Genomic DNA, 27,613 nt, shown 5'->3' with positions numbered 1-27,613 from the left:
AGAGCAGCACCTTATGACTTAACCTCGTCACCTGAGGAAGGAAACTCAGAAGCCGCAGCCCCACTCACATCCACCAGAGGAAGCTCATAGACAGAACCAGCCAAAGTACCACTCATGACCACAGGAGGGAGCTTGACCACAGAATTCACAACAGCAGGGCTCGCCTTTTTGCCAATGTATTAAACAAAGGAGTATGGATCACAAAATGCATATTGTTAAGAGGATTTTCCTGGGCCCATCCAGTATGTGGGTTCCAAGGCCCAATGGGTGCATATGACTGACTATGCAACAGGCCCCGATTTCCTGCCAATGTATAAAACAAAGTAGTATGGACCACACAATGCATATTGTGAAGTGGATTTTCATGGGCACATCCACTATATGGGTTCTAAGGCCTAATGGGGTGCATATGACTGACTATGCAGCAGGGCTCACCTTCCTGCCAATGTATAAAACGAAGGAGTATGGGAGTACAAAATGCATATTGTAAAGTGGATTTTCATGGGCCCACCAATATGTGGGTTCCAAAGCCTAATCGGGTGCATATGACTGACTATGCAGCAGGGCTCGCCTTTCTGCCAATGTATAAAACAAAGGAGTATGGAGCACTAAATGCATATTGTGAAGTGGAATTTCATGGGCACATCCACTATGTGGGTTCCAAGGCCTAATGGCGTGCATATGACTATCCAGCAGGGCTCGACTTCCTGCCAATGTGTAAAACCAAGGAGTACGGGAGTACAAAATGCTTATTGTGAAGTGGAATTTCATGGGCACATGCACTATGTGGGTTCCAAGGCCTAATGGCGTGCATATGACTGACTGTGCAGCAGGGCTCGCCTTCCTGCCAATGTATAAAACAAAGGAGTATGGATCAGAAAATGCATATTGTGAAGTGGATTTTCCTGGGTCCATCCAGTATATGGGTTCCAAGGCCTAATGGGGTGCATATGACTATGAAGCAGGGCTGGCCTTGCCGCCAATGTGTAAAACAAAGGAGTATGGATCACAAAATGCATATTGTGAAGTGGATTTTCATGGGCCCATACAATATGTGGGTTCCAAGGCGTAAGGGGGGGGCATATGAATTGGTAACAGGGCAGGCCATGCATTCAATGCAACATTTTTTCAGGAGGCCCTACTGGACATCTTATGAAAGGGATATTGTGGTGCGTCGTAATTCTTGGCAGCACATCCACTCACAGCATAGACTACAACAGCTTAGGAGACCCACTGTTTCATAATGGCCCTTTAAGAAGATTAATGCTGCCTGGTGCACCAGTAAAAATAGGCTCTGTGACTTTAAGAGTCCCTCCTTCGTACGTGAAACAAGATGGGTCTGTGTATGTGTCACACACCATATGGCCAGCGAGGGGTGTTAAATGTTACAATGATATTTCCAAGTGAAAGCATTTGTAGGGGTTGAAAGAAATGTTACAGTTGAAAAATGCTTCAAAAGCGCAGCGTCTGAACTAAGCGTAAGTGGGAGAGGAAATTTTCGGTCTGGGGTTAAATATTTGGCCTTACAGACAAGTCATTATCCTGCAAAGGTTGTACCTTGACATATTTCCAAGCAAAACCCAGTTTAGGTTTCATTTTAATGTGTCTTTTGTGGCAACGGGAAAAATGGCATGAATCTCAGGAAAAAAATGGTTAAAGCTGTGAACTAGGAGTCAGGAATACTTCCAGGCGCGATCCCCATGAGGTCCCTGTGTCATTTGAGCAGTGTTTCCATCATTTTCAGACGTTTTTAGACGGTAAAAGTACTCATGTCTCCGATAGACTTATATTGTGCTTGTTGTTCTGGCCGAGTACCCAAGTATTCTAATTTGCTCGACCCGAGCAACGAGCACCCGAGCATTTTTGTGCTCGCCCATTACTATTCTTTGGAGTATGCACTGCCCAATGAAAAGCTTTTTTGAGAGGTTTCATAGGATAACCTTTATTCCTAAAACATTTTTATAGAACTGGACACTCCTCCAAAGAATCCTCTTCCCTTGAGCAATTTCTTCTAGCTCTTAAATATCGCCCGCTTGGAATACTTCTTTTGGGAGGTAGTGGGTGAAAGCTATCCCAGTGGAGGAGACAATCTGTTGAAGTTTATTTTCCGCAATTTTTTGTTGGATATCTTCGTTCCGATCGATCTAGATAATGAGATCCATCAAATTGATATAGCAACCATTAATATCATAAATTTAAGGTTAATTTAAAGGTAAATTTGAGGCCCAGCTTATTTATGTTTAGAAAGTGGACATGTAGCCAAAATCAAGAAAAAAGGATTTTGGTCCCTCACAAAAAAATCAAAACATCATCTATATAATGTGCCCAAAGTAATATGTGACTGGTGTAAAAAGATAAATCCTCGTTAAGCATAATCTTATCCTCCCACCAACCCAAGAATAGATTAGCACTCTAAGTGTGTACAGAGGGAGCATTATTACTGTGTAGGGGCATGGAGGAGGCATTGTTACTGTGGGGGGAACAAATAGAGGTTAGGATTACCATACAGGACACAGAGGGGCATTATTACTGTCTAGATTACTTATTATTTCACTACATGGTATATACAGGTAGGGATGGAATTAGCGGCAGGCAGACCAGGCAACTGCCTAGGGCCGCCCCTCCCCCAGGGGCCCCCAGCTAGTGGCGTGCCGTTAATAGAGGCACATCACGCATATTTTAATATATGGAGGACTATATGCCATGTATTATACTATTTGTAGGACTGAGGAGTGTATTATTCTATATGGAGGACTGAGGAGTGTATTATTCTATGTGGAGGACTGAGGAGTGTATTATACTATATGGAGCACTATGAGGAGTATATTATACTATATAGAGGATTGAGGAGTGTATTATACTTTATGGAGTACTGAGGATTGTATTTTAATAAATGGAGGACTATGGGGTGTATTATACTAAACAAGCAAAATGCTTCATATTCATTGAGTGATTGGATTTTTTACTCCGGGACAGAAATCACTGTTATCAGCAGCACATCGCCGGTGTAAACTGTAGATGTGCTGCTGATAACATGATACTGTATGGGGACAGATTGATCTAATAGTGATTGTTCTTTTCCCATCATTCTTTCTCAGCCGGTGTGAAGAGGTCGGGAAACAAACGTCGAACGACTTCAATATTGTTGATCACACTTGTTTAGGGGCCTGAACTCAGCGCACATAAATACAACAGAAATGCTTCTGTGTGATGTGCAATATGTTAGCATTTGAGGCCCCATTTTAAATGTTTGCCTATGACCTCACTTTGCCTAAAACCGTCCCTGTGTACAGGAATGGGGGAATCTATGGAGGGTAAAAGATGTAAGTCAAAGAAGTCTCTGTGTTACATTCTGCAGGGATGAGTTATGGATTGAAGAAGTGATCATGCTGTTTTGGGCAGAATGGAAAATGAAAGGAAAAATGAAGGACTGCGATTATTGAGAACGTCTTTGGTGAGACTCTGCACAGTACACACATATATGGTCTGCAGTGCACTTGTCTAAAACTGATAGTACCATTATATCGACACTGTATGGTGGTGATATTAGCTAATGATCTATATGGCGGTGTTATCACTACTGTATATGCTAGTGGGGGGGCAGCACGGTGGTGCAGTGGTTAGCACTGCAGCCTTGCACCGCTGGGGTCCTGGGTTCCAATCCCACCCAGGACAACATCTGCAAAGAGTTTGTATGTTCTCTCCGTGTTTGCGTGGGTTTCCTCCGGACTCTCCGGTTTCCTCCCACATTCCAAAGACATACTGATAGGGATTCTAGATTGTGAGCCCCATCGGGGACAGTGATGATAATGTGTGCAAAACTGTAAAGAGCTGCGGAATATGTTAGCGCTATATAAAATAAAGATTATTATTTATTATTAGCAATATTTTGATCTGTTCTGGTGCTATTTGTTTGGTAGGCTAAGTTCCCGTGATGAGTAGTTGGTAAGTTTTTGATGTTGCAGATTTTCTGCTGCATTTTTCCACCTATTAGGTCAATTAGGCTACTTGCGTTTTTACTACATTTTTGCATCTTTTTGGCTATGTGGTTTTTTATTTCCTATGTCATGTGTTGAATAAATCTGCTTTATTAAGTGTGTACAGAGGGAACATTATTACTGTTTAGGGGCATGGAGGAGGCACTTTTATTGTTGGGGACACAAAAAGAGGCTAGGATTAACATACAGGACACAGAGGGGCATTATTACTGTCTAGATTACTTAATATTTCACCACATGGTATGTACAGGCAGGGCTGGCATTAGCGGCAGGCAGACCAGGCAGTTGCCTAGTGCCCCCACTCCCTCAAGGTCCCCCAACCAGTGGCGTGACGCTAATAGCGGCACATCACGCAGCTGCTATGGGGACCATGGGTCAGGGGGGCCCACCTGCCGCATATTCATCGAATGATTGGATTGGTTATGCCGGGACAGAAATCATTGTTCTCACCAGCACATCGCCCTATGTAAACTGTAGATGTGCTGCTGATAACATGATACTGTATGAGGACAGATTGATCTAATAATAATTGTAATTGTTCTGTTCCCATCATTCTTTCTCAGACGGTGTGAAGAGGTCGTGACACAAGCGTCGAACGACTTCAATATTGTCGGTCACACTTGTTTAGCGGCCTGAACTCAGCACATGTAAATACAACAGAAATGCTTCTGTGTGATGTGCAATATGTTAGCATTTGAGGCCCCATTTTAAATTTTTGCCTAGGACCCCACTTTGCCTAAAATCGGCACTGTGTAGAGGAATGGGGGAATCTATGGAGGGTAAAAGCTGTAAGTCAAAGAAGTCTCTGGGTTACATTTTGTAGGGATGAGTTATGGATTGAAAAAGTGATCATTTTTTTTGGCCGAATGGAAAATGAAAAGAAAAATAAACGACTGCGAGTATTAAGAATATCTCTGGTGAGACCCTGCACAGTACACACATAAAGTGCACTTGTGTAAAACTGATAGTACCATTATATGGACACTTTATGGTGGTGATATCAGTACTAGTACATTGGTTTTAGGTAATGATCTGTATGGCGGTATTATCACTACTGTATATGTTGGTAATATTTTGAACTGCTCTGGTGCTATTTGTTTGGTAGGCTAAGTTCCCATGATGAGAAGTTGGTGAGTTTTTGATGTTGCAGATTTTCTGCTGCATTTTTCCACCTAATAAGCTACTTTGGTTTTTTCTTTAACATTTTTGTATGTTTTTGACTCTGTGTTTTTTTGTTTATTTGCTGTTATGTGTTAAATAAATCTGCTTTATTTTTTATACTTCCTGGTATTCAGTTTTAACAAAGCTTTATTGATAGAGTCATGTGTGGATTTTATGCATTTTGTGTTTTTTACCTATGAATTTGTGGCGCCCCAGGGTCCTGGTCGTCACAGCAGCATTGCTTTCCTCACGTGGAGAGTGATGTTACGTTTGGAAGCGATGAAAGATATCTTTTATCAGGTAACCACCATGCATGCAACATGTTCACACTCAGGCCACAAGGGGAGTTTTTGATCCTATTTACTAGGTGACTCCCCTATATACATTGTGGTTTGGAGGGAAAGGGAGTTCAGATTGTCAGAGAGACAGAAGAGAGCAGACGGACCTAGAGGGTCAGAACGTCTGAAGGGGCCGTGTGGTCTGAAGTACCACAGCTCCTGGAAAGAGACAAAGAGAAAGCCGAACATTGTTCAGTGAGCGTGCAGGAGAGCGAAGCACAGGAGAGTAACATCAAGGGAGACCAGCTATGAGCAGGCTGACTCCCTCTGACGCGCAGACAACCAATAGCCGGACCGAGGTTGTAAGGACTCTACGACTTACATCAGAGACCGGCAGGACAGCTGAACTGCAAGTTACCTGTCTGCCTTAATAACCAGGAGGCACGGTGACACCTATAGAGCCTGAGCGTGCTAGAGTCTCTGTAAAAAGGCTCAAGTCACCAGTCATACAGGTTATGTCCTATCCTGTATGGGGGACAGAGAGAACAACTATGAGGACCTTATATGAAGCCATAGGCAGTAAGAGACTACAACACCACCGTGCTAGAGGAAGGCTTTTAACTCTTCCTGGTAAAGGGGACTCTGGAATCGCTTCCAAACCGGCTGGACCCTGTCTGCCCTGTGATCTGGAACCCTGAACTGTGGCTGCCTGAAATCTTCAGTAAACCATGTAAAGAGACTACAAACCTGTGTCCTCGTTCTTTACTGCGCCATTCACCATCTTCCATCTACACACCGGGAGCCCTGGGGATATACTTCACCTGTGGGAAGTTATACCATCTAGCTGCCATAACATCACCCCAGAGGACCCCTTAAAGCAGCATCGGTCCACACTGACCGAATACCACAGGTGGCGTCATGAACATAAACTATATCTCATTTCCCCTTTTACATGGGCACCCAGGGCCACGGACCAGGCCGCCACCGTGACTTTCCCCTGTGAACCCCGGACCTGATACCGGGTACCTCACGGCCCAGGCGTGTGACTCATATTTTCCTCATCTAATACAATTCTATTGATAAAATCTGCATATAAATCTCAGCGTAATTGCAAGAAAAATTGATCCTGTATATTATGGATTTCAAACACCCACGCACAGCAGGTCATTTTATACAGAGTATAAAAAAATCACAGTGGGCATGAGATTTCTCTAAATCCCCTCCACTTTGTTGGGACTGTAAGAAGATGCGTTTTTATGCAGTGAAAATACTCAATGTGAGAACTTAATCATATATTGCAATATTATTATTATGAAATCTTATATTGGAAATATAGATAATAGTAAATTATTGATTTCCTCCAGGTTGGATAAAATTAGTATTAGAGACCTCAATCTAGGGAAAGGGGGGGAAGAGCGACAGCATGGGCTTGGAACACCAGGACTGCATTTTAGTCCCAGTCCATCCAAAAGTCACAATATCCAGAAAAAGTAAATGATTACACAAGTGAAGAACATTTAGCGTCAAACTCTGTTTAACATATATTATGGGGGAAAAGACAGATGTAAAAGCCGGCCTCACTGACCAAACCCATGGTTCTTCCCTCCATGCCTGAGTTTGAAACTGATGCTCAGCCTATGGTGTTGCCACGTGAATTATTGCTAGGCAACTTCCTTTTATGGTGAGATGTCCCTTTAAGATTGCATCACCAGATTCCTTGATGACAATACCCCACAAGATTCCGTTATGATGACATCATAATGCGCTGCCACTACTTAACCAAGTGCTTACTGCCCAGGTGTCATTGTTGTCAGTGATTGGCTGCGAAGCTGGTGATATACTGACTGCGCTTGGATTTGTTAGAAATGTTTAGAATTTCTTCAGATAAACGTAAGGTGTTGGCACTATTCAAGGAGATTCTTACCACCTATGCCCTTGACAATGTGCTACCACTACCCGATGGCGTCCTCAGCTTCACTTACCGGCTGGTTATGAAGCTTGTGAGCGACTGCCTGACCAAATACCAACGAGGTCGTATAAGCTCAGAATATCTTGAGCATTTACAGATGAACATCAGGACATTAGTACAACAGGTAAGTAACAATCTGGGCAAAGCACATAAAATAATAATGAATAATATTCATAAAATAGAAGCTGGGGAAGGGAGCGGTGATAGCGTGGGCCTGTGTGCTCTAAAATGCCAGGGCTGAATTTTACTCCCAGTCCACCCTGGTCACAATATGTAAAAAAAAAGTAAATGTTTACACATGTAAAGAATATTTAGCATCCAAAACCTGTTTAAAATAATTTTGGGGGTAAAGACGGATATAAAAGCCTGATTAGAAGAGCAAAGCCATGGTTTTACATCTTTCCCTGATTCTGGTTCTGATGCTCAGCCCATAATGTTGCCACCTTAATTGTTACTAGAATGTTGCTAGGCAATTCCTTTTATGGTGAGATGCTCCTTTAACCCCTTCACCACCTTGCGATTTCCCTTTTTTTGCTTTAGTTTTTTGCTATCCTTCATTTTGGAGCCATAACATTTTTTACCATCAATATAGCCTATGAGGGCTTGTTTATTGCATGCCGAGTTGTAGTTTTAAATGACACCATAGATTACACATATTGTACTTGAAAACGGGAAATATTTCAACTGCGGTGAAATTGCATAAAAGTGCAATTCCAACATTTTATTTATTTAACATGTTCACTAAATGGTAAAACTGACCTGGTAATATGATTCTACAGGTCAGTACGAGAATGCAGATACCAAACATGTATAAGTTATTTTTTTACTTAAGTGGTAGAAAAAAAATCTGAATGCCGGCCATGAGTCGGCATTCACAAAAGATGATCAATGGATCCCCGCCTGTCATGACAACCCATCGCAACCCCAGAATCATGTGACAAGGGCGCTGATGGGCGAGACTTGTGACACGGTTTCGGTCAGCACGTGTTAAGGTACCGTCACACTTAGCGACGCTGCAGCGATATCGACAACGATCCGGATCGCTGCAGCGTCGCTGTTTGGTCGCTGGAGAGCTGTCACACAGACCGCTCTCCAGCGACCAACGATGCCGGTAACCAGGGTAAACATCGGGTAACTAAGCGCAGGGCCGCGCTTAGTAACCCGATGTTTACCCTGGTTACCATCCTAAAAGTAAAAAAAAACAAACACTACATACTTACCTACAGCCGTCTGTCCTGCAGCGCTGTGCTCTGCACTCCTCCTGTACTGTCTGTGTGAGCACAGCGGCCGGAAAGCAGAGCGGTGACGTCACCGCTCTGCTTTCCGGCTGACCGACGCTCACAGCCAGTACAGGAGGAGTGCAGAGCACAGCGCTGGAGGACAGACGGCCCTGCGCTTAGTTACCCGATGTTTACCCTGGTTACCAGTGAAGACATCGCTGAATCGGTGTCACACACGCCGATTCAGCGATGTCTACGGGGAGTCCAGCGACCAAATAAAGTTCTGGACTTTCTTCCCCGACCAGCGACATCACAGCAGGGGCCTGATCGCTGCTGCCTGTCACACTGGACGATATCGCTAGCGAGGACGCTGCAACGTCACGGATCGCTAGCGATATCATCTAGTGTGATGGTACCTTTACATGCCGTTGTCAGTGATTGACAGCGGCATTAAGTGGTTGACAGCTGAAATCCATCTGCATCTATTTGCAGGACATGACAGTTGATCACATCAACTGTCATGTGCGGGTAGAGATGAGGGCTTTGGTGCTGCCTAAAAAAGACAGGGACACAACCTTGGACATACCTATAGTTTCAAAGTTGTAAATGAGTTAAGATTCCATCCCCGGATTCCATGATGACATCACTGGTGATGAAATGTTAACAATTCACCATGAGATTCCATGATGACATCATAATGCACTGCCACTACTTACCCAAGTGATTACTGCCCAGGTGTCATTGTTGTCAGTGATTGGCTGCGAAGCTGGTAATATACTGACTGCGCTTGGATTTGTTAGAAATGTCTGATACAGGAAAGATATATATCTTGGTACCGTGTTAGCCAGTAGATAGAAAAATATTTAGAATTGAGAGTCCTCAGTGGTTGATACCTTTTAATGGCTAATTGAAAAGATGGTAACAAATTGCAAGCTTTGAGACTACACAGATCTCTTCATCAGGCAAAGGCTAAAATAAATTCTGAAGAATCACATATTTATGCACAACATAGCACAGAAAAAAAAAACTATGGATAAGACAGGTGACATGAAGCAGAATTACCATGAGTGATAAACAGTTATGTCCATAAATATTGGATCAGTTCTTACATAAGGAATGTTTTATTGTTCTCTGATTGGGGTCTGGTTCCGTTGTGATGACCCCACATGGTCTGAGGGGCAAGTTCGTTAGTTGATGTAAAAAGACATAAATCCATGAGACACATTCATTCCTACACTAAGACTGTCAAAGGTCGTCCATATATGTATTAATTGTAGCTGTAGATTTCAGGAGTAAAATGGAGACATAAATAGCGTCCTATATTCTCTACTTTCCCTCATGATTTTCCTTTTTTGTTTATTTCCATTTTTATAGGCTGAAGAAAGATGCCAAAGTGGAGATCTCGCCTTTTTTAAACAATTGGCCCAAAAGTTCCTGTATGTACTAGAGTATATGGCCCGCTCACTGAAGCATCTGGTAAGAATCCGTCATTATTATTAATATTATTATTTATTTATTTATATACCACCATTAATTCCATGGTGCTGTATATTAGACGAGGTTACACCAAAATACAAATATCACTTACAGTAAACAAACTAATAATGACAGACTGGTACAGAGGGAATAGGACCCTGCCCTTGAGGGCTTACATTGTACAGGATTATGGGGGAGGAGACAGTAGGTTGGGAGGCTGCGTTGATGGTGTTGAGGTGGCCGGGTGGTCATTACAGGTTGTAAGTTTTTTGAAGAGGTGGGTTTTCAGGTTCCATGTGAAGAATCCGTCATCTTCTATATCTTATGTCTATCTTGTCTGATCTTCTCCAGATTACTAGTCATATAGCAGATTGTCACATTTCTCATTTTAGAAGCCTCCCTGTCCGCTCCAGGCAGATGCAGGATATCTTATGGCCACCGGTCTCTGCTCCATCCTCTGTGGTCACAGTCTGTGCTGTACTCAGTGGTGCGGACCTTTCATATCACATCTGTCTCGCTTTATCTTCACAATCTTCCTTCTTGTAAATGCTGCAGTTCTGGTAATAGATGTTATTGGAGAACTGTTATATATATTAATATACATATAGAAATATATATAGTATATTATATATATACTAGACTAGCTATTGAACCCGTTCTACGCCCGGGTGGCGAGCATTTATATTGGTATATGGTCTCCATCCTTGTATGTGCTGCTCCATCCTGCGTCCCCATCCTGTCATGTGCTGCTCCATCCTGCGTCCCCATCCTGTCATGTGCTGCTCCATCCTCCGTCCCCATCCTGCGTCCCCATCCTGTCATGTGCTGCACCCATCCTGCGTCCCCATCCTGGTATGTGCTGCACCCATCCTGTCATGTGCTGCACCCATCCTGCGTCCCCATCCTGGTATGTGCTGCACCCATCCTGCGTCCCCATCCTGTCATGTGCTGCTCCCATCCTGCACCCCCGTTCTGTCATGTGCTGCTCCATCCTGCGCCCCCATTCTGTCATGTGCTGCACCCATCCTGCGTCCCCATCCTGGTATGTGCTGCACCCATACTGCGTCCCCATCCTGCGTCCCCATCCTGTCATGTGCTGCACCCATCCTGCGTCCCCATCCTGTCATGTGCTGCACCCATCCTGCGTCCCCATCCTGCGTCCCCATCCTGTCATGTGCTGCACCCATCCTGCGTCCCCATCCTGGTATGTGCTGCGTCCCCATCCTGCGTCCCCATCCTGTGATGCGCTGCTCCCATCCTGCGTCCCCATCCTGTGATGCGCTGCTCCCATCCTGCGTCCCCATCCTGTGATGCGCTGCTCCCATCCTGCGTCCCCATCCTGCGTCCCCATCCTGTCATGTGCTGCACCCATCCTGCGTCCCCATCCTGGTATGTGCTGCGTCCCCATCCTGCGTTCCCATCCTGTGTCCCCATCCTGCGTCCCCATCCTGTGTCCCCATCCTGGTATGTGCTGCATCCATCCGGGGGCCTGAGCAGGCGGGGACACCGGCGCGCTGTGGGGGTCAGGTGCCGGTATCGCCGCCAGCTCAGGCCCCCCAGCACTTACTATATTCACCTGTCCTGCGTTCCATCGCTGAGCACCGCCATCTTCCCGGTCTCCTGGCTGTGACTGTTCAGTCAGAGGGCGGCGCGTCATCGCGCCCTCTGAACTGAAGGTTATAGGCCGAAGACCGGGAAGATGGCGGCGCTCAGCGATGGAACGCAGGACAGGTGAATATGGCCGATACTCACCCTCCTGGCGGTCCCTGCTTCTCTGTTGGAAATTGCAGTGTGCGTTCAGTGTGAACGCACACCGCGATCTCCCGGGAGCGTCACTCTGTGAGGCCCAGACTGCGCCGGCGCTTGCGCCTGCGCAGTCTATAAAGGCTTCGGACAGAGTGACGCTCCCAGCGTTATATTATAGATGGTGGCCCGATTCTAACGCATCGGGTATTCTAGAATATGTATGTCCACGTAGTATATTGCACAGCCCACGTAGTATATTGCCCAGCCACGTAGCATATTGCCCAGCCACGTAGTATATTGCCCAGCGATGTAGTATATTGCACAACGACGTAGTATACAGCACAGAGCCACGTAGTATATTGCCCAGTCATGTAGTATATTGCCCAGCCACGTAGTATATTGCCCAGTCACGTAGTATATTGCCCAGTCACGTAGTATATTGCCCAGCCACATAGTATATTGCGCAGCCACATAGTATATTGCCCAGCGACGTAGTATATTGCACAGCAATGTAGTATACAGCACAGAGCCACGTAGTACATTGCACAGCCCACGTAGTATATTGCACAGCCCACGTAGTATACAGCACAGACACGTAGTATATTGCCGAGCCACGTAGTATATTGCCCAGTGACGTAGTATATTGCCCAGCCACGTAGTATATTGCCCAGTCACGTAGTATATTGTCCAGCGACGTAGTATACAGCACAGAGCCACATAGTATACAGCACAGAGCCACGTAGTATACAGCACAGAGCCACGTAGTATACAGCACAGAGCCACATAGTATACAGCACAGAGCCACGTAGTATACAGCACAGAGCCACGTAGTATACAGCACAGAGCCACATAGTATACAGCACAGAGCCACGTAGTATACAGCACAGTCACGTAGTATATTGCCCAGTCATGTAGTATACTGCCCAGTCACGTAGTATCTATCTAACACAGCCCACGTAGTATACAGCAGTGTGGGCACCATATCCCTGTTAAAAAAAAATAAAATAAAAAAGAGTTATGTACTCACCTCTTGGGGTCCAGCGGAGCTCCGGTGATAGGCGCACAGCTGCCGCCATCTTCCGTTCCCAGAATATATTGCGAAATTACCCAGATGACTTAGCGGTCTCGCGAGGCCGCTAAGTCTTCTGGGTAATTTCGCAATGAATTGCCGGGAATGGAAGATGGCGACTGGCGCGAGCGGCTCAGTGGACAACGGAGGGTGAGTATAGCAGGTTTTCTTGTTTTTTTATTATTTTTAACATTACATTTTTTACTATTGATGCCGCATAGGCAGCATCAATAGTAAAAAGTTGGGGACACACAGGGTTAATAGCGGCGGTAACGGAGTGCGTTTCCCGCGGCATAACGTGGTCCGTTACCGCCGGCATTAACCCTGTGTTAGCCGTGACCGAAGGGGAGTATGCGGGCGCTGGGCAGTGACTGCGGGGAGTAAGGAGCGGCCATTTTCTTCAGGACTGTGCCAGTCGCTGATTGGTCGTGGCTGTTTTGCGGCGACAAATCAGCGACTTGGATTTCCATGATAGACAGAGGTCGCGACCAATGAATATCCGTGACAGACAGAAGGACAGACGGAAGTGACCCTTAGACAATTATATAGTAGATTATATATTAATGTGGATTTACTGGACGGAGCGGCCTTGAATAGTCCACACAATACCGTACTTATGTAAATCCAGGTTTAGTCCATTCTGTCTTTTGAGTACTGTAATTAAGTATTTGTGAAAGCTATATTAATTGTACGTATTATATCCATCAGGAAACACCAGACGGTGACTCCAAAGAGGGGCAACAACGAAATATCGCTGACCCCAATACCAGTGAGCCAGGGCTAAAAACTGATCTGATTGAAGGTAAGCTGATCATCTCCTATTCCTACATATTAATATTATGGAGACACCAGAGAATATATAAATTTACTCTTCATCCTCTGTATGAAGCTGGTGACGGCTCCTCAACCTCCTATAGACTATAATCAGGGCCGTATTTAGAGTTTATGCTGCCCTAGGCACATTTCGTGCTGCCTTCCCCATTGGTGAGTAATATGACTAAGGCAGACATTGTCAGCAGTGACTTAGGCTACTTTTTACCATTCGCGGCAGATCCGGCAGTTTTTCCGCATCTGCCGCGTAACGGATCACTTACGGCAACACTGCTTTCGGACTCATTCATTCCCTATGGGACTTGCGGACATGTGCGGCATTGCAGTGCATTATACCTGTGCAGAAAGCTTCTTACACCATGCTCTTAGCATGGTCTAAATAGTTTTCGGCAGCTTTGTCACCTTGGGGTCACCACCGCAATGATCGGACCCCAGCAATGATGTCACATGGGTGCCGATCTGAAGGCAGAGGGAGCTCCCATCCCTCTGCCTCCCTCCTGAATGTTGTGATCGGTTGTGATGACTTCATTTATGGGGTTAACAGCTAGGGGCACCACCCCTGGTTATCAGTGCAGGAGCAGATTAGTGCAGATTGACTGAGGGATCACGCCCTGAGTGAGGGGACAGACAGCGTGTGTCTCTGCACCTCAGCTGTCTGCACTGAACTATCACTGCGCTGTGTGCTTACACGTAGTGACAGTTCAAAGTTGAGACGGGCACATCGTGGTGTGGGAACTGAAACCGCTCATGACATGCTATGTCCATCATTGGACATAAAGGGGTTAATTAGAAAACTATGTTGAGTCTACAGTGCCCGATTACAGACATTTTTTAAATGGCAGCCCCTGTCTGACAGAGGTAGTGCCATAGATGTAAGTCAGATAAACCTCCAACATAATTCAGGCCTCTCCATTCTTGTTCATGCAGGGGGATCCTAATTAGAGGCATATGACCAAGATTTGCCTTCGGGATACAGCCACTTCAGAACTTGTTTTAATTCCCAGAATATAGATTTTAATAAATAAAGCTTAAAGGGAACCTGTCATGTGAAAAAATGCTATTAACCTGCAAATAGGGGTTTAATCTACAGGTTAACGGTGTCCTGAAGCCATGCTGCCACCACACTGAAAGCTTGGCTGCTTTAAGCTTTCAGTCACGGCTCAGAACATAGCGAGCTGTGGCTATAACCATGTCCTGCCCTGACAGCTGGCTTTGCACTGATGCACTGCTGAGCTGGCTGTCAGTCACTGCGGGGCGTGGTGTCAGCTGCCGCTCACTACGTACTGAGCAGTGATGATGTGTTGGCAGCTGGGTCCAAATGAACACATCACAAGTTTCATTCTGTATGTAGGGGGCGTTTGCAGATATTAGAAATTAACTCCTATTGAAGTGAATAGGAGCTAATGTGAAGTAACCTGTAGAAGGACGTAGATCTGGGGATTTATTATGATGGAATATAGGCTGAACTGGATGGACAAATGTCTTTTTTTGGCCTTACTAACTATGTTATGTTACTATGTTAACCTGTAAAGTGAATGAGATGCAGTGTTCCTGCTTCACTCACTGTTTACATCCCGCTATTAGAGCAGATATTGGCTTATCAGTGGGGGTGCTGCACCATACTGATTTAATACTGAGGACATATCCTTAGGATAGGTCATCAATGTGTTAAAGTGACGCGGTGAGTAAATTCATTCTGCCCAACCATAGGCATGAATGAGAGCCTGCCTGTGATTTGCAGACAGGTATGTCTCTCTTAAGCAGTGCGGCAAGAAAACAGTTTGAATGCCAGCGAGGGAGGAGTCCTGTTCGGTGTGCCACACACACGCACACACACACATTCTCCGGTTGGCTTTTCTACACCCCAGCTATCTGACAGATGTCGTGAGACCTGTCAATCACATGGAGCGCTGCAGGAAGAAGCCGGTCAGGGGGCCGCACCGAACTAGTCAGGCGTTTCCCTATGGTCCCAGGCCAACTCCTAAAATTGTTCTCTCTGGAATCCTACAGAGAAAAATATACCTAGGTACAATTGTGCAACCAGAATGATTCATGTGGCTAATGATTTGGAGAGCATGAATCATGTGACAGGTTCCCTTTAAAGGGATCCTGTCACCAGATGTTCCCCATATAGAGTACAGAAAGCATCTTTAAGCGTTCTTTTACAACATTCTAATATGTCTAATATATGTCCCCAATCTGTTCTGCAGGACACACAAAAAAAGTATTTATTATACCCACAGTAAACACTGTCCAGTCCGATTGGCGTCTCTGGTCTATACACAGCACCCCTCTCTTTCATGATTGCCACCATCTTCCTTCCCTGCTTTATGTGGATGACGCGTCCTACGTCATCCACAGTGTTTCCCACATTCCGCACTGTAGTGCACATGCGCAACAAAAGGCCAAAGAGCGCTGATGACTCATAGGTAAAGGAAGTGCATGAGTGCTACAGCGATCGTAAGAAAGGAGGCGTCAGATCAGGCCCAGAGACGCCCATCAGACCACACTGACTATAATAAAAGATCTTTTTGTGCCTTGCAGAACGGATTGGGAACCAGCATTCCAGTGAGCAGTATATAATGGCACACGGGACCTGGCGACAGGTTCCATTTAAAGTGGTGCTTTACTCATGCCCAGAAGCCAGCCACTCAGACATCCAGGCCATTTCCAGCCAATATCCCACAATGGGAAACTATTCCCCATATACCACCCCATACACATCGGATCCTGATATGGCAGCAGATTCCCACTGGGACCTACATACTGATCATGGCGTCCGTGAGCCCACCCCAGGGGCAGATGATGCCTACTGCAGCCCACCGTCAGGGCAGCGCTGCTCATATGGCCTTGTCATCCACAGCAGCCTGCAGCCATTTTTTCTCCTCTCACCCCCCTGCACACAGGGGAAGCAAGAGCAGCAGGTGGAACACCCAGGCGGCCATGTATGCTCTGCACCAGCCCAGCCTCGCGCGCCTGCGTGCTACGCCCCGTCACCGCCGAGAATCCTGATAGCTGCGTCCCGCCCGCCTTTCACTTACATGCAAACTATGCAAAACACCTAAGGTAACTCAGAGGTTAATCAGACCCCACGCGTGTGTTTACCGGCCCTCTTCTATGGCAGAGTATCTGATCCGTCTGTGGGGGCCGAGCTCTCCTGCCAGACAATATGGCGCCGACTCTGAGGGCAAGGAGAGCGGAAGTGATCAGCAGTGAGAGGTGGAGGAGAGGCAGTCACTTGCGCCACAGAGAAACGGTTGTCACATCGCCCCCTGTTGGCCGCACCATAGGAAGCTCCTCAGTGAGGTGTGGAGTCCTGCAGTTACGTCATTTCTGTCCCTGGCTGTGCGCACACTACACACTGCACCTAGGTGGTGTACACCTAGGAGGTGTACCTAGGTTTTTGGTTCGGGGGGGGCGAAACGTCTGAGTGGGCCCCTAACCAGGTAAACCTGATTACAACTCGGTGACGCATCCTAATAGTGAATGTAGGAGATGACCGCGCTGTTACTGAAATAATCTCTATATGAAGACCAACATGGATATTACCGCCATACGGTCAGTGGTAAATACCAGTCCTACAAAACATATAATTGATTACTGCACAGTTATAGTTGGTGACTTACAGCTGACGTTATCTGATGGAATCGTTCACTTTTCACGTATTTTCCATCTTGCCCAAACCGACGCGACAGCTTCTTCCAGCCGGAACTCATCTGCAGAGAATACAACAAAGACATGTTTCACTTTTCATATTCAGGGCCGGACTGGGACAAAAAAGCAGCCCTGCCACACAAGCCCCACCAGCCCACAAACTATAACACTCCTCACCCCGATCAGTGAATTTTGCTTTACTTTGTCGTGCCCCTCACTCTCCTAAAAGGAGTTATATAGCATATTGCCCAGCCACGTAGTATATTGCCCAGCCACGTAGTATATTGCCCAGTGACGTAGTATATTGCCTAGTAACGTAGTATATTGCCCAGCCACGTAGTATATTGCCCAACCACATAGTATATTGCCCAACCACGTAGTATATTGCCCAAACACGTAGTATATTGCCCAGCCACGTAGTATATTGCACAACCACGTAGTAAATTGCCTAGTGATGTAGTATATTGTGCAGCCTCGTAGTATATTGGCCAGTTACGTAGTATATTGCCCAGTCACGTAGTATATTGCCCAGCCACATAGTATATTGCTCAGTTACGTAGTATATTGCCCAGTGACCTAGTATATCGCACGGCGACGTAGTATACAGTACAGAGCCACGTAGTATATTGCCCAGCGACGTAGTATATTGCCCAGTGACGTAGTATATTGCCGAGTGACAGAGTATACAGCACAGAGCCACATAGTATATTGCCCAGTTACATAGTATATTGCCCAGTGATGTAGTATATTGCCCAGTGACGTAGTATACAGCACAGAGCCACATAGTATATTGCACAGCGAAGTAGTATACAGCACAGAGCCACGTAGTGTATCGGCCAGTCACGTAGTATATTACCCAGCTACGTAGTATATTGCCCAGCCAGGTTTGTCGCAGGTGAAAAAATAAAAAATAAACATATACTCACCTTTCCGAAGGCCGCTTACAGTCCACGGCAGCTTGCGGTCCCAGAGTTGGTATCAGAGAGCAGTACCTGTGATGACGTCGCGGTCACATGACCATGACGTCATGGCAGGTCTTTCTAGGGCAGGCGCGCAGGGCCTGTGATGACGTCGCGGTCACATGACCGTGATATCATGGCAGGTCCGTGTCGCGCGGGCGCGCAGGGCCTGTGATGACGTCACGGTCACATGACCGTGACGTCATGGCAGGTCCTTCTGCCACACCATCTTTGCCACCGGAAACTGCAGCGGAAGATGGCGGCCGCCGGGAGCGGCTCAGCGGACTACGGAGGGTGAATATAGCAGGTTTTTAAATTATTTTTAACATTACATTTTTTACTATTGATGCCGCATAGGCAGCATCAATAGTAAAAAGTTGGGGACACACAGGGTTAATAGCGGCGGTAACGGAGTGCGTTACCCGCGGCATAACGCTGTCAGTTACCGCCGGCATTAACCCTGTGTTAGCGATGACCGGAGGGGAGTATGCGGGCGACAGGCACTGACTGCGGGGAGTAAGGAGCGGCCATTTTCTTCCGGACTGTGCCCGTCGCTGATTGGTCGTGGCTGTTTTGCGGTGACCAATCAGCGACTTGGATTTCCATGGTAGACAGAGGCCGCGACCAATGAATATCTGTGCCCATCGCTGATTGGTCGCGGCAGCCATGACAGGCAGGTGGCAAGACCAATCAGCGAATGAATAACCGTGTCAGAAAGAAGGACAGACAGACAGAAAGACGGAAGTGACCCTTAGACAATTATATAGTAGATATATATGACTGCTATCATTGCGGCCCAGTGGGAAAATGCCTGGTGGGGCAGATTGTCAATCTCGGCCTGTTCATATTTCAGCCCCATCACCATCTATACCCAACTTACAGAAACGCCTCATCCTGCTGATACCCCAATGCTGAGCCGTTGCTGCCGTATGTGTCCCTATTACAGCACCTATTGTGTGGTTCTGTGTGCCTTCTAAATTCTAAAGCAACCCTCTATAATATTGTAATGCTGGGTGCAAGTCCCCTAGAAAACAGTGCCCACATTTTGTCCCTTATAAAGTAATATTGCCCTCTGTGTGCCCCTTTGATAGTCACAGTAACCTGAGTTCCCCTATAACAGTAAGTGCCCACTTTACATTTAATAATGTCCCGAGTCTCCCCCCTGTACAGCTCCCCTATTCACAGTATGATGCTCTCTTCTACACAGTATAATGCCCCCTCTCTGTATACATACTGACCCCTTAGTATCCACTAAACCAGGGGTGTCAAACTGTATTCCTCGAGGGCTGCAAACAGGTCATGTTTTCAGGATTTCCTTGTACTGCACAGGTGATAATTTAATCACCAACTCACTATTTGTGTAGGTGATTAAATTATCACCTGTGCAGTACAAGGAAATCCTGAAAACATGACCTGTTTGCAGCCCTCGAGGAATGCAGTTTGACACCCCTGCCCTAAACTGTTTGATGGCTCCCACACTGTATGATGGCCCCTTAGATAGCCTCCATATAGTATAATACACCAGATAGCCCCCAATATAGTATAATGCAGCCCCCATAGGCAGAATCTATACAGTATAATGCAGCCCCCCATAGGCAGACTCTATAGTATAATGCAGCACCCCCATAGACAGACTCTACAGTATAATGCAGCCCCGCTATAGGCAGACTCTACAGCATAATGCAACTCCCCCATAGGCAGACTCTGCAGTATAATGCAGCCCCCCCACAGGCAGACTCTATAGTATAATGCAGCACCTCCATAGGCAGCGTGTTTAGTATAATGCAGCCCCCCTAAGCTGACTGTAATATAAGGCCGCCCCCCAGGGGCAGACTGTAATATAATGCAGCCCCCTATAGGCAGACTGTAATATAATTCACCCTCAGGCAGACTCTAATATAAGGCAGTCCCCATAGGCAGACTGTAATATAGTGCACCCCCAGGCAGACTGTAATGTATGGCACCCCCCATAGGCAGACTGTAATGCAAGGCACCCGACATAGGCAGACTGGAATGTAAGGCACCCCTATAGACAGACTGTAATGTAAGGCAGCAGCCCCCATAGGCAGATTGTAATGTAAGGCAGCACCCCCCATAGACAGACTGTAATGTAAGACAGGACCCCCATAGGCAGACTGTAATGTAAGGCCGCACCCCCATTATGCAGACTGTAATGTAAGGCAACAGCCCCCATAGGCAGACTGTAATGTAAGGCATCACCCTCTATAGGCAGACTGTACGATACGATACGATACGATACACTTTATTGATCCCGTGGGAAATTATGGTATCACAGCAGCACAACTTAAATCATAAAAAACATAAAGGAATTACATAGTTAACATGACAGTTTGTTGACAGAAGAACATTATACATTATACATTAGAATAGGAAATAGGACTGTAATGTAAGGCAGCACCCCCCATAGGCAGACTGTAATGCAAGGCACCCCCCATAGGCAGACTGTAATGTAAGGCAGCACCCCCCATAGGCAGACTGTAATGTAAGGCAGCACCCCATATGCAGACTGTAATGTAAGGCAGCACCCTACATATGCAGACTGTAATGTAAGGCAACAACCCCCATAGGCAGACTGTAATGTAAGGCAGCACCCCCCATAGGCAGACTGTAATGCAAGGCACCCCCTATAGGCAGACTGTAATGTAATGTAGCAACCCCATAGGCAGACTGTAATTTAAGGCAGCACCCCCCATAGGCAGACTGTAATGCAAGGCACCCCCCATAGGCAGACTGTAATGTAATGTAGCAACCCCATAGGCAGACTGTAATTTAAGGCAGCACCCCCATAGGCAGACTGTAATGTAAGGCAGCACCCCCATAGGTGGATGGTAATGTAACACAGCATCCCCATAGGCAGACTGTAATGTAAGGCAGCACCCCCATTGGCAGACTGTAATGTAAGGCAGCACTCTCCATAGGCAGATTGTAATGTAAGGCAGCACCCCCATAGGCAGACTGTAATGTAAGGCAGCACCCCCATAGGCAGACTGTAATGTAAGGCACCCCCATAGACAGATTGTAATGTAAAGCAGCACCCCCCATAGGCAGACTGTAATGTAAGGCACCCTCCATAGGCAGACTGTAATGTAAGGCAGCATCCCCCATATGCAGACTGTAATGCAAGGCAGCACCCCCCATAGGCAGACTGTAATGTAAGACAGCACGCCCATAGGCAGACTGTAATGTAAGGCAGCACCCCCATACGCAGACTGTAATGCAATGCACCCCCCATAGGCATGCTGCAATGTAAGGCAACAACCCTCCATAGGCATGCTGTAATGTAATGCAGCACCTCCCATACGCAGACTGTAATGTAATGCAGCACCCCCATAGGCAGACTGTAATGTAATGCAGCACCTCCCATAGGCAGACTGTAATGTAATGCAGCACCTCCCATAGGCAGACTGTAATATAAGGCAGCATTCCCATAGGCATACTGTAATGTAATGCAGCACCTCCCATAGGTAGACTGCAATGTAATGCAGCACACCACATAGGCAGACTGTAATGGAAGGCACCCCAATAGGCAGACTGTAATGAAAGGCAGCACCCCCCATAAGCAGACTGTAATGGAAGGCACCCCCATAGGCAGACTGAAATGAAAGGCAGCACCTCCCCATAGCCAGACTGTAATGTAAGGCTGCACCCCCCATAGGCAGACTGTAATGTAACGCAACCCAAAATAAATAAATAAATGCAATACTCACCTTTCTTCCTACTGGCTCCTGCACTGCTCCGATCTCCCGCTCATCTCCTGACAGCGGGCATTGGGTAGTGACGTCATCGCGCCCGCTGCCAGTGTCTGCGACTGCGTCAGACGCTGACAGGGAAATGATGGGAGAGGGAGCGCAACACTCCTTCTCTCATCAATGCAGTCAGCTGTATCGGCTGGATGCCGATACAGTTGACTCTGCGATAATTGGCTTGGACCCACTGCTGGCACCAGGACCCCACCACCAGCTCAGGGGCTCCATAGCGGGGATTGATTCTCCCTGCTGTGCTGCAGAATGTAACTGTATGAGAGCGCTGTGAATGCCCATAGTTACTGTAGCGCAGCTCCGGGTGGGCCCCCTCAGAGCACGGGGCCTTGGGCCACCGTGCCCTGTGCCCCCCCTGGTAGCTATGCTACTGCACTGCACACATGACCGGAAGACTGGGTTGGGTGGGCGGTACCGACCCCCGACTAAAAAATAAAAAAAAAATCTTGCTTAGGTGCCATCCCCCCTTATCCTGGCACCCTAGGCACGTGCCTTCAAGTGCCTAGTGGCAAATATGGCTCTGACTATAATGGAGAGGGCTCAAGCAATTTTGAAAACCCCTCTGGTTCTCTCTACTGGAATCTTCTCAGCCCCAAAATGCACAAAGAATCTCACAGGGTCCCCATTCAAGTCATTGTCAGATCCAGAACAATCACACATTTATGGTACAATATATCTATCTATGGATGTGCCATAATTATATACAGTATGTGCAGAATATCCATATAACTAGTATTATCCCATTTACTCGTCTTTCCTTCCTTATAACGATGTGTTATATATTAAGTACTGATATCATCTAATATTGATGTCTCATTATTTTATCATTATATTAGAGACAACTGAGCCGGCAACTGCTGATGGTGGAATATCTGAGACACCAGAGAACCCCGAATCTGCCAGTGTAAGTATCAGAGAAAACATCTGTATATCATCCGATAACGGGGTATGAATTACACATCACATGTTACACCTCATAGGACAGCGGGTTAACTCTATTCTTAATGAGGATCGGACCTAATATTCATGTCTCCTCTGTGTGATGTCCTTTACCATCCCCTCCAGTACAATGATATATGTGTATGGAGGATATCCCTATAATATAATAGTGTCTGAGGAGTGTCCTGCTTGTATCATGTCCTCTACATCTGCTGCAGTGTAATCAGCAGGGACATAATGAAGAGAAGTTCCTGCATCTGCAGCTTTTATTTTCCTGCAACTTTTATGTCTCATTGTCATTTCTTATTCTTCTAGGCCATTATCAGATCATTGAACCCTATGAGAAAACCAAGGAAGAGCGACTATACGCAGATCGAAGAGATCAGCAGTGGATCTTTTGGGTGAGCTTTATGTATAATCTACATTTTTCCCAAACTCCTTGTGATGATGACTCTGACTATATGTCCTGCCTTGGGGAAATTCCTGTATACCAGTCCACGTGTAAATGTTACTGTTGTCCAAGATCTGTAACAGTTTTATTTTTTCATCCGATAGAGCTTTGCAAGGACTTGTTTTTTGTTAGTCGAGCTGTTGTTATTGATACCACTTTGCACTTGATCTAATCTACATCTAGTCACTAGTCCACTTCTTTTTGTCACGATTCAGCTCAGTTATGATGTGATATGGATGAAAACCTCCCATAAGTGATCATTAGTGCTGAATTCTTTTGTGTATTTCCAGACATTGATTTCTAGTGACGGCCATACATCTTGTATAAACTATTAGTGATGAGCGAGTATGCTCCTTATTTGAGTTTTCCGAGCATGCTCGGGTGTTCTCCGAGTATTTTGGGCGTGCTCGGAGATTTAGTTTGTGTTGCCTCAGCTGCATGATTTGCATCTGCTGGACAGCCTGAATACATGTGGGGATTTCCTAACAAACAGGCATTCCCCACATGTATTCAGGCTGTCCAGCAGCCACAAATCATGCAGCTGCGGTGACACAAACTAAATCTCCAAGCACACCCAAACTACTCGGAGAACACCCGAGGATGCTCGGAAATCTCGAGTAACGAGCGTACTCACTCATCACTGTTAACTATTAGTACAGGAGATCTTTTGACAAATAGACAGACTGTTACTAAGAATTTGGTATAAATTATGGATTTTTCTCCTCTACAGGGCCGTCCACCTAGTGCGTCATAAAGACACAAACAAGGTGTTCGCCATGAAGAAACAATGCAGGAGTGACATGGATGATCCATCCTATCTTAAAATGGCCTATCTGGAAAGAGATATCACAATATTCTCCGATTGTCCCTTTGTTGTCTCCACGTTTTGTTCCTTCCCAACTAAACAACACCTGTGTATGGTCATGGACTTTGAAGCAGGTAAGACATATCCATTGTATCTATATCCAGCCAATATCTGCTTAAATATATAAAGCTACCAATGAATTTATATTTCATTAATCTACATGCTCATAAGAACAGTTTAGGAGGATTACATCTTTCTGACAGATAATAGTTTTCATTGCTTCCTATTCCATTTTTTCTGATGTTGGGGCAACAAAAACACTGCAATTCCATCTGAGTTTATTTGTTTTTTTATTATTTATTTTGACTAGAGAAACAGTGATTTTTATATTTAATTTTCTTTTCCCAAATATTTTTATTATTAATTTTTTTTTAGTCTCCAGAAGGGACCTGAACTTGCGATTATATAATCGTATTTACTATATACTGCAATATGGGTATTGCAGAATATGGTGAACAGATTGGTCCCCTATGAAGCCAAGCTACACACTGACCTTCAGAGAAATACTGTAGTGGCAAGGATAGTAGTCTTCCACAGACACTCAGCAGCCATAGCAAACCACTCACATGGAATGGGGGCGATGAGAGCATAGAGCAGCTCGCCTCCAGGTCACCTGCTGTAAATGCCACTGTCAGAGATTTAAAGTGCAATGTAAGAGGTTACCAGCAGGGGGCAGATCTGAGCTCTCTTTTTGTGTAGGACTACTCTGCAGTATACAGTATACGCTCTACATCACACAGTGTGTCTCTATGATTGACTCCCTGCCCCAATGTCTCAACTTATTTCTCATTCACACTCATCATGTGTAATTTTAACAAACCCTCACCTGTCATATTTGCTTTTTGCTTTAGGAGGAGACTGTTACAGTCTTCTACGGTTTTATGGTCCTTTACCCCTCGACTTGGCCCGCATGTACATTGCAGAAACGGTTCTTGCCGTGGAATATCTGCACAGCTATGGTGTGGTTCACCGAGACCTGAAGCCTGGAAAGTAAGTGAATACAGCAGTATAATAAAGGGAAAGACAGTTATAGTTTGGTATACAGTCTATCGGTTATTACTTAGGGTTGACAATATCTTTTCTTTCACAGCCTCATGATATCATCAACTGGACATATCAAAGTCACCGATTTTGGGCTTTCAAAACTCGGACTCATGAGACCAGCATCAGATAATTACAAGGTTCGAACTAAAGACATCACCAGAGAGTTCCGTGATAATGAGGTTAGCTTTCCATAAAAAATGTATTCTTTACAGATCTGATCTATTTCTGCTTCTCTGATATTTTCTCACATAGAAAACTTTTCCACTGATATTATTTGTCACAGTTATTTTCTTTGATCATCTTCTCACTATTCTGTTGGTTTCCAGGTGTTTGGCACCTTTCATTATGTAGCCCCAGAAGTCATCTTACAGAAGGGCTATGGAAGGCCTATTGACTGGTGGTCAATAGGGATCATATTATATGAATTTCTTACCGGCCATGTGCCATTTAATGGAAGATGCAAAAAAGATATTTTCAACAGTATCATCAGGGGTAAGTAAAATAATCTGAATGCCATAATAATTTGGTTCAATTGTTAGGTTCATTCTTTGGTTTAGTTACTTGTTGTTTTTGATAAAAAAATGTAAATGATAGTAAATGTAGAGACTTTCTTTTCTGTAATATTTACTTTTTATATAACAGATGACATCACTTTGAAAATTAAAATTTCTACTGATAATCCTGATGCTCAAGACTTCATGACTCAGCTGCTCAGAAAAGATCCAACACATAGACTTGGGACAGGTAATGTATATAGTAGTATTAATAATGACTTATAACTTCTCTGTGACCTGACAAATAGATAATTTCCATGAGGATCAGCACTGAGGTCTCTGCTTTACCTTCTTGTCTATTCCCCATTCTTCATGCCATGACTTACAGTATATTTTGGCTCTGCTAGGTCTTCAGTTTAGATTAACATAAAAAGTACAGTTTTCCTAACATTGTCTGGATCACTTTTTTCTTGTCTTCCGTTTCCAGGAGGAGCAAATGAAGTCAAGAGTCATCCATTCCTGAGAAAGTTAGATTTTGAGAACCTTCAATATACGAAGCCATGGTTTAGGCCAGATCTTAGTTCAGAGGAGGACACCCGCTACTTTCAAAGTAAGTAGAATGAGACGTCATCTGGTTAAAGCTGCCATTTGTCTTGTCTTTTATTTTATGTGACAATATGTTCCCATCATTATTAGTAATAATATGGTGACTGTCTGTCATTATATTTATAATCTCTGATAATACTTGTACTTTGTAGATGGCATTTGGAGACCCAGACATAGGGATTCACATGAGGGCTACACAAGTAAAGTCCGTAAATGGCCAGAAAGCCTAAACTATGTATCATCTTCTCAAAGACTTTCTAAGGTAAGAATGTGATAAGTAAATCCACAAAATTATAACTAAAAATAGTATTAAAATACTATATATATACATATTTAATTTTACTCTGTGTATTTTAGCTATATGCAACCAATGCCAGGATGATGAGCAATGAAGATCATGAGCAATCTCCAGATTGTTCTCTGGAGACCTTCACAAAACACTCAGACGTGTGAGTAGATTATTATTATGGGGTATAGTACTGACATATCTTCAGAATACCAAATACAAGATGCATATGACACAATACTAAATCCAGAACCCACCACCCCACGATTGATCATCACTGTAGGGTCTGGCTTGTGATAACGCTGGTGATAAGAGCTGATTATTGTGACCAGCCTTTCATTTCCATTTCATTAAAGCCCTTTATTACTAGTTGTTCTTCCTTCTTGCTGACAGAAGGCAGTCCTGTGCAAGGTATCCCCTCCATTTTGTCCAAGTGTCCTAATTGCCCATACAGAAAGGATTATTTTTAATTGCTTTTACTTGTAATTTACTTATTTTTCTTCTACCAAACAGGCAGAAAGAATCTTCTCCTACGAGAAATGATGGTGATAATCAGTGTTTCACTACTGAAAACAACAAGTCACCCTCTCCCATATTGTCAGGTATGTGCAGGTCTATAGGAAATCTTGTTGTCGCCACTGATCAAAAGGTGTAATGTAAATGTTACCTGAGGGCTCAGAAAATCACTGCTTTTTTGTTCCTTTAAAATAATTAAAAATCCAACACTTTAATGTATAAAATTCTCACTCTTTTGTGCTGCGCAGCAAAACATATAAGGGGCCATACAG

Source organism: Ranitomeya imitator, chromosome 6 (genome assembly GCF_032444005.1).
Source record: "Ranitomeya imitator isolate aRanImi1 chromosome 6, aRanImi1.pri, whole genome shotgun sequence".
NCBI lineage: Eukaryota > Metazoa > Chordata > Amphibia > Anura > Dendrobatidae > Ranitomeya > Ranitomeya imitator.
This window is presented reverse-complemented; position numbering follows the sequence as displayed.